The sequence below is a fragment of the Macaca mulatta genome, chromosome 20 (genome assembly GCF_049350105.2).
Source record: "Macaca mulatta isolate MMU2019108-1 chromosome 20, T2T-MMU8v2.0, whole genome shotgun sequence".
NCBI classification, from domain to species: domain Eukaryota; kingdom Metazoa; phylum Chordata; class Mammalia; order Primates; family Cercopithecidae; genus Macaca; species Macaca mulatta.
Window position 1 is genome coordinate 65,351,888 of NC_133425.1, and position 7,001 is coordinate 65,358,888.

The 7,001-nt window shown below is 47.2% G+C and overlaps 1 long non-coding RNA gene across 1 annotated transcript; it reads left to right on the plus strand.

Moving 5' to 3' along the window:
• The first annotated feature begins 1,146 nt into the window (after positions 1–1,146).
• Positions 1,147–5,518, plus strand: LOC144337692 (uncharacterized). The gene is made up of 2 exons (XR_013411120.1): positions 1,147–1,244; positions 5,077–5,518. It is a non-coding gene; the product is annotated as an uncharacterized LOC144337692 (long non-coding RNA).
• Positions 5,519–7,001: the final 1,483 nt, after the last annotated feature.

The following is a 7,001-nucleotide window of genomic DNA, read 5'->3' on the forward strand; positions in this document are numbered from 1 at the left end:
AGCACTGGGGAGACATGTTCCGTGGAGATGAATTTGTTTCTTCCTTTGCAAGATTCAGATTCTGCACTTGGGGGCCCATACAACACACTTCCCTGGGTGCATGCCGCTGCACCACCCCTGCTCCTCAAGGCAGGTAATGGGGGAACTAATTGGTTTTGTTTCCCATGAGCTAAAGCAAGGCTGGTGTGGAGATAGCAGTTATAGGGAGGCATATTAAAGAAGAGCCAAAACGGAGCCAGGCGCGGTGGCTCATGCCTATAATCCCAGCACTTTGGGAGGCTGAGGTGGGCGGATCACCTGAGGTCATGAGTTCGAGACCAGCCTGGCCAACCTGGGGAAACCCTGTCTGTACTAAAAATACAAAAATTAGCCGGGCATGATGGCGGGCGCCTGTAGTCCCAGCTACTCGGGAGGCAGAGGCGGGAGAATCGCTTGAACCCAGGAGGCGGAGGTTGCAGTGGATCGAGATCGAGCCACTGCACTCCCACCTGGGTGACAAAGCGAGACTCCGTCTCCAAAAAAAAATCTCTATAAAGAAAAAGTTAAAGATGTCAATGAAGGAAAAAGAACTAGAGCTTTAAAGTGGTAATGAACCATCACAAGAATTACAGATGGGGAAGGTGAGGATGACACAGGGCCCTTCCATTGTCCCTCCAGTGCAAAAGTTAAGGAGGTACCAGAATACTGGTGTCCAACTCCCGACTTTAGGTGATCCTAGCAGCTCAGCCTCCCAAAGTGCTGGGATTACAGGCATGAGCCACCGCGCCGGGCCCCATCATGACATTTTTGCATTCATTTTGATGCAACAAGAGAGGACTGTGTATTTACGAATTATTTTGGGAGGCCTAGGCAGGAGGATCACTTGAGCCCAGGAGTTTGCAATAAGCCTGAGCAACAAAGTGAGACCCCATCTGACAAAATAGTATAAAAGGACCTTTTAAAAAAGGGCTAGGCAGCCCTGTCCAATAGAACTTTTCCTATCTGTGCTGCCCAAGTAAGGTAGCCGCAAGCTTCAAGTAGCTATTGAGCACTGGAAATGTGGCCAGCAGCCAGGCGTGGTGGCAGGCGCCTGTGGTCCCAGCTACTCAGGATCTAAGGGGAAAAGATCACTTGAGCCCAGGAGTTCACGGCCGCAGTGGTGCACTTAAAAAAATAGGAAAAAAAAAAAGTGGCCAGTGGACTGAGGAAGTGAAGTTTTAATTTTAATTACATTGGTTTTTTAAAACTTTATTTTTTGAGGCAGAGTTTTGCTGTGTTGCCCAGGCTGGAGTGTAGCGGCAGGTTCTTGGCTCACTGCAATCTCCATCTCCACAAGCAATTCTTGTGCCTCAGCTTCCCGAGTAGCTAGGACCACAGGCATGTGCCACCACACTCAGCCACGTTTTGTATTATTAGTAGAGATGGGTTTCACCATGTTGGCCAGGTTGGTCTCCAACTCCTGACCTCAGGTGATCCACCCACCTCAGCCTCCCAAAGTGCTAGGATTACAGGCATGTACCACTGCGCGTGGCCTTAATTAATTTAAATTTAGATAGCCAAATGTCACTAGTGTCTGGAAAGACCTGAGCTGATTCAGATCGAGGCCGCAGTGTGCTGGCTAGTCTATCTCCCACTCTTCTAGTGAGATTGTTTTCTCGATCTCCAGTCTCCCCAACCCATCTGGAGGTGGGGCTCAAAGCCCCAAACCTCGAGTGTCATATTCGGTCTTTGGTTTGCAGCATGACCAGCTCCCATCCTCAGTCATCTTGTTAACATGAACTATATAGGGGCCCACCCCAAGTCATCTCATTTAGCATAAACTGTCAGGAGTGGTCTGAGAGGCCCACAATGAATAAGATGGACATTCCTATCATTTGGGATTTAGAGGCTCAGGGGCATGATGATAGTTCACTGCAGCCTCAACCTTCTGGGGTCAAGCAATCCTCCTGCCCCAGCCTCCTGAGTAGCTGAGACAACAGGTGCATGCCAACATGCCTGGCTGATCTTTATTTATTTATTTTTGGTAGACACAGGGTCTCACTATGGTGCCCAAGCTGCTCTCAAACTCCTGGGCTCATGTGATCCTCGCGCTTTGATCTCCCAAAGTACTGGAGTTACAGGTATGTGCCACCACTCCTGGCCAAATTTGTTACTACACAGTGGTAAAGACAGACATCTGAGGTCGCAGTGAGCCGAGATCGCGCCACTGCACTCCAGCCTGGGTGACAGAGGGAGATCCTGTCTCAAAAGAAAAAAAAAAAAAGAAACTTAGTGGCCAGGCACAGTGGCTCAGGCCTATAATCCCAGCACTTTGGGAGGCTGAAGTGGGTGGATCACTTGAGCTCAGGAGTTGGAGACGAGCCTGGACAACATAGAGAAACCCTGTCTCTACAAAAGAAAAAAGAAAAAAATTAGCTGCACATGGTGGTGCTGCCTGTAGTCCCAGCTACTCAGGAGGCTGAGATGGGTGGATCACCCGAGTCTGGGAAGTCGAGGCTAGAGTGAGCTATGATTGTGCTACTGTACTCCAACCTGGGCAATAGAGTGACACCCTATCTAAAAACAAAAACAAAAAAAAAACAAGAAACCCAAGTGGGTTGATTGGGAAGCACAGGAGCCAGAAGTTAAAATCATGAGGAAGCATCAGTGAAACCACAGGGTGTGGGGCATTCTATAGGACATCCACGCTGGCTTATCCCATGATTCAGTGCTATAAGAAAAATGAAGGAGTGCATATCAGTGAGGACTTTCCAGAGAAACAGAACCAATGGAATTTGTATAAATACATAAAAAGCAATATATTGCTGGGTACAGGGGCTCAAACCTTGTGATGGTTAATATTGAATGTCAACTTGATTGGATTGAAGGATGCAAAGTATCGATCCTGGGTGTGTCTGTGAGGGCGTTGCCAAAGGAGATTCACGTTTGAGTCAGTGGGCTGGGAGAGGCAGACCCACCCTCAGTCTGGGTGGACACCATCTAATCAGCTGCCAGTGCGGCCAGAATACAAAACAGGCAGAAAAACGTGAAAAGACTAGACTAGACCTGGCGCCATGGCTCACGCCTGTAATCCTAGCACTTTCGGAGGCCAAGACGGGTGGATCACTTGAAGTCAGGAGTTCAAGACCAACCTGGCCAATATGGCAAAACCCATCTCTACTAAAAATACAAAAAAATTTAGCTGGGTGTTGTGGTGCATGCCTGTAATCCCAGCTGCTCGGGAGACTGAAGCAGGAGAATAGCTTGAACCCAGGAAGCAGAGGTTGTGGTGAGCTGAGATCACACTGCTGTACTCCAACCTGGGAGACAGAGTGAGACTCACCTCACCAAAAAAAAGAAAAAAAAAAAATGGCTAGACTGGCCTAGCCTCCCAGCCTACATCTCTCTCCTGTGCTGGATGCTTCCTGCCCTCCAACATCAGACTCCAAGTTCTTCAGCTTTGGGACTCGGACTGGCTTCCTTGCTCCTCAGCTTGCAGATGGCCTATTGTGGGACCTTGTGATCATGTGAGTTGATACTACATGTCTATCTTATTAGTTCTCTCCCTCTATAGAAACCTGACTAATCCACACCTGTAATCCCAGCACTTTGGGAGGGCAAGGCAGGCGGATCCCTTGAGGCCAGAAATTTGAGACCAGCCTGGGCAATGTAGTGAGACCCCATCTCTACAAAACATAATTTTAAATAAAATTAGCCAGGTGTGGTAGTGTGTGTCTATAATCCCACTCACTTGGGAGACTGAGGTGGGAGGATTGCTTGAGCCCAGACAGTGAAGGCTGCAGTGAGCCAAAGATCTCCCCATTGCACTCCAGTTTGGGTGGCAGAGTGAGATCCTGCCTAAAAAAAAAAAAGCCAGGTGCGATGGCTCACGCCTGTAATCCCAGCACTTTAGGAGGCTGGGGTGGGCAGATCACTTGAGATCAGGAGTTTGAGACTAGCCTGGCCAACATGGTAAAACCCCATCTCTACTAAAAATATGAAAATTAGGTGGGCGTGGTGGCATGTGCCTGTAATCCCAGCACTTTGGGAGGCCAAGGCGGGCAGATCACGAGGTCGGGAGTTTGAGACCAGCCTGGCCAACATGGTGAAACCCCGTGTCAACTAAAAATACAAAAATTAGCTGGGCATGATGGTACATGCCTGTAGTCCCAGCTACTCGGGATGCTGAGGCTGGAGGAGAATTGCTTGAACCCAGGAGGTAGAGGTTGCAGCAAGCCGAGATCATGCCACTACACTCCAGCCTGGGCAACAGAGGGAGACTCCATCTCAAAAAAAAAGGAAAAGAAAGCTATGTTTTATGAGGGATCGGCTCGTTTGACTCTGGAGGCTGAGATGTCACACGATCTGCTGTGTGTAAGCAGGAGACCAGGGAAAGCTGGTGATGTGGTTTTGGTCCAAACTCAAGAGTGAGAACCAGGGGAGCCAGCGTTGCGAGTGCCACTCCCAGTCCAAAGGCCCAAGGACCGGGAACACCAATGCCCAAGAGCAAGAGAAGATGGTGTCCCATCTTAAGAAGAGAGCGAGCCCGCTGACCCGGCCGCCTCCTTTCTATTGTACTCAGGCCCTCGGTGGCGTGGATGATGCCTGCCCACCTTGGTGAGGGCGATTTTCCTTACTCAGCCTGCCGATCCAAGTGCTCATCTCTCCCAGGAACGCCCTCCCAGACACATTAGAAACAATGTTCCACCAGCTATCTGAGCAGTCCTTGCCCAGACTGACATGTAAAATTAACCATCAGTTAATTGTGTTAAAGAATATGAGAGATGTAACAAAACAAGCACATGTCATATGCAGACATTGTTTGGATCTTGATGCAAACAAAAAACTGTAAAAAGACATCTTTGGACAGGCGCAGCGGCTCACACCTGCAATCCCAGCACTTTGCGGGGCAGAGATGGGCGGATCACCTGAGATCAGGAGTTCAACACCAGCCTAGACAACATGGTGAAACCCCATCTCTACTAAAAATACAAAAATTAGCCAGTTGTGGTGGTGCACACCTGTAATCCCAGCTACTGAGGAGGCCAACACACGAGAATCCCTTGAACCTGGGAGGTGGAGGTTGTAGTGAGCTGAGATTGTGCCGCTGCATTCCAGCCTGGGCGACAGAGCAAGATTCTGTCTCAAAAAAAAAAAAAAGATATCTTTGAGAAAATTGCAGAACAGATATTAGATGATATTTAGTTAGGTATGATTGTTTTTGTTTTTTTTTTTTGAAATCAGTTAAACATGCATATTGAAGTGTCTAGAGGTAAAATGAAATTATGTCATGGCTTTGCCTTAAAATATTTCAAAAACAACAGATTGGCAGAACATTTCTGAGTATTGAAACAGAATGTATGGTACGTGGGGATTCATTATTTTATTCTTAATTCCATGTGTGTTAAATTTTTCCAGTGTAAAACGTTTTACAGTGGTGGTGTGCTCTTCTATTCCCAACTACCCGGGAGGGGGAAGTGAGAGATCTCTGTAGCCCAAGAGTTCAAGGCCAGCCTGGGCAACATAGTGAGACCCTGTCTCTTAAAAAAAAAAAAAGAAATGACCTGTGCGGTGGCTCACGCCTGTAATCCCAGCACTTTGGGAGGCCGAGACGGGTGGATCACGAGGTCAGGAGATCGAGACCATCCTGGCTAACACGGTGAAACCCTGACTCCACTAAAAATACAAAAAAATTAGCCAGGCGTAGTGGCGGGCGCCTGTAGTCCCAGCTGCTGGGGAGGCTGAGGCAGCAGAATGGCGTGAACCCGGGAGGCGGAGCTTGCAGTGAGCCGAGATCACGCCACTGTACTCCAGCCTGGGTGACAGAGCGAGACTCTGAAAAAAAAAAAAACAACACAACAAAACATTTTACACAAAGAAAAAGAAACTAGGCTGTGTGTTTGAAGTTTTTAAATAAGCATTTTATTTTTGAATAGTTCAAAATGTACAGGAAAATTGCAATGCTTACATTTACATAATATTTACATAAATGTGAAATGTACATTTATCAAAACTATGAAATAAACTAAATATTTTAGTCTCACTGAGCTCTGATTCTCACATCTGTAGAAGGAGAATTGAGACTATTAGTTTTGTTTTTACTTTTTAATTTTAGTTATTGAATAGATAAATTATCTTTTAAAAAATATTTTTAATTTAATCTAAAGCTTGTATAAAATTTTAAGAGTCACATAATTTCCTGAGGCTTATGATAAACAGCATCCCATACTCCAACCTTCCTGAATTGTCTCCTTCCCAAAACTTTTTTTTTTGAGACAGAGTCTCTCTCTGTCATCCAGGCTGGAGTGCAGTGGTGCGATCTCAGGTTCAAGCGATTCTCCTGCCTCAGCCTCCCAAGAAGCTGGGATTACAGGTGCCCGTCACCATGCCCAGCTAACTTTTGCACTTTTAGTAGAGATGAGGTTTCACCATGTTGACCAGGATGGTCTCAAACTCCTGACCTCAAGTGATCTGCCCACTTTGGCCTCCCAAAGTTCTGGGATTACAGGGGTGAACCACCACACCTAGCCCCAACATTCTTTTTAGTGGTGCCTTGTGGTATTTACCGCCACATTTCTAAGTAATATGCTGGTTTTTGGCCGGGCGCGGTGGCTCAAGCCTATAATCCCAGCACTTTGGGAGGCCGAGACGGGCGGATCACGAGGTCAGGAGATCGAGACCATCCTGGCTGACACGGTGAAACCCCGTCTCTACTTTAAAAATACAAAAAACTAGCCGGGTGAGGTGGCGGCGCCTGTAGTCCCAGCTACTTGGGAGGCTGAGGCAGGAGAATGGCGTGAACCCGGGAGGCGGAGCTTGCAGTGAGCTGAGATCCGGCCACTGCACTCCAGCCTGGGCGGCAGAGCGAGACTCCGTCTCAAAAAAAAAAAAAAAAAAAAAAAAGTAATATGCTGGTTTTTATTTATCATTTTTAGACATTATTCATATCTACTATGAAAGATGAGAATAAGCACTTTAACTTTTCTCCTTTTCCCCTCACTTTCACCTTTTCTCCTTTTTTTCCCAAAATGGCAATATCCAAA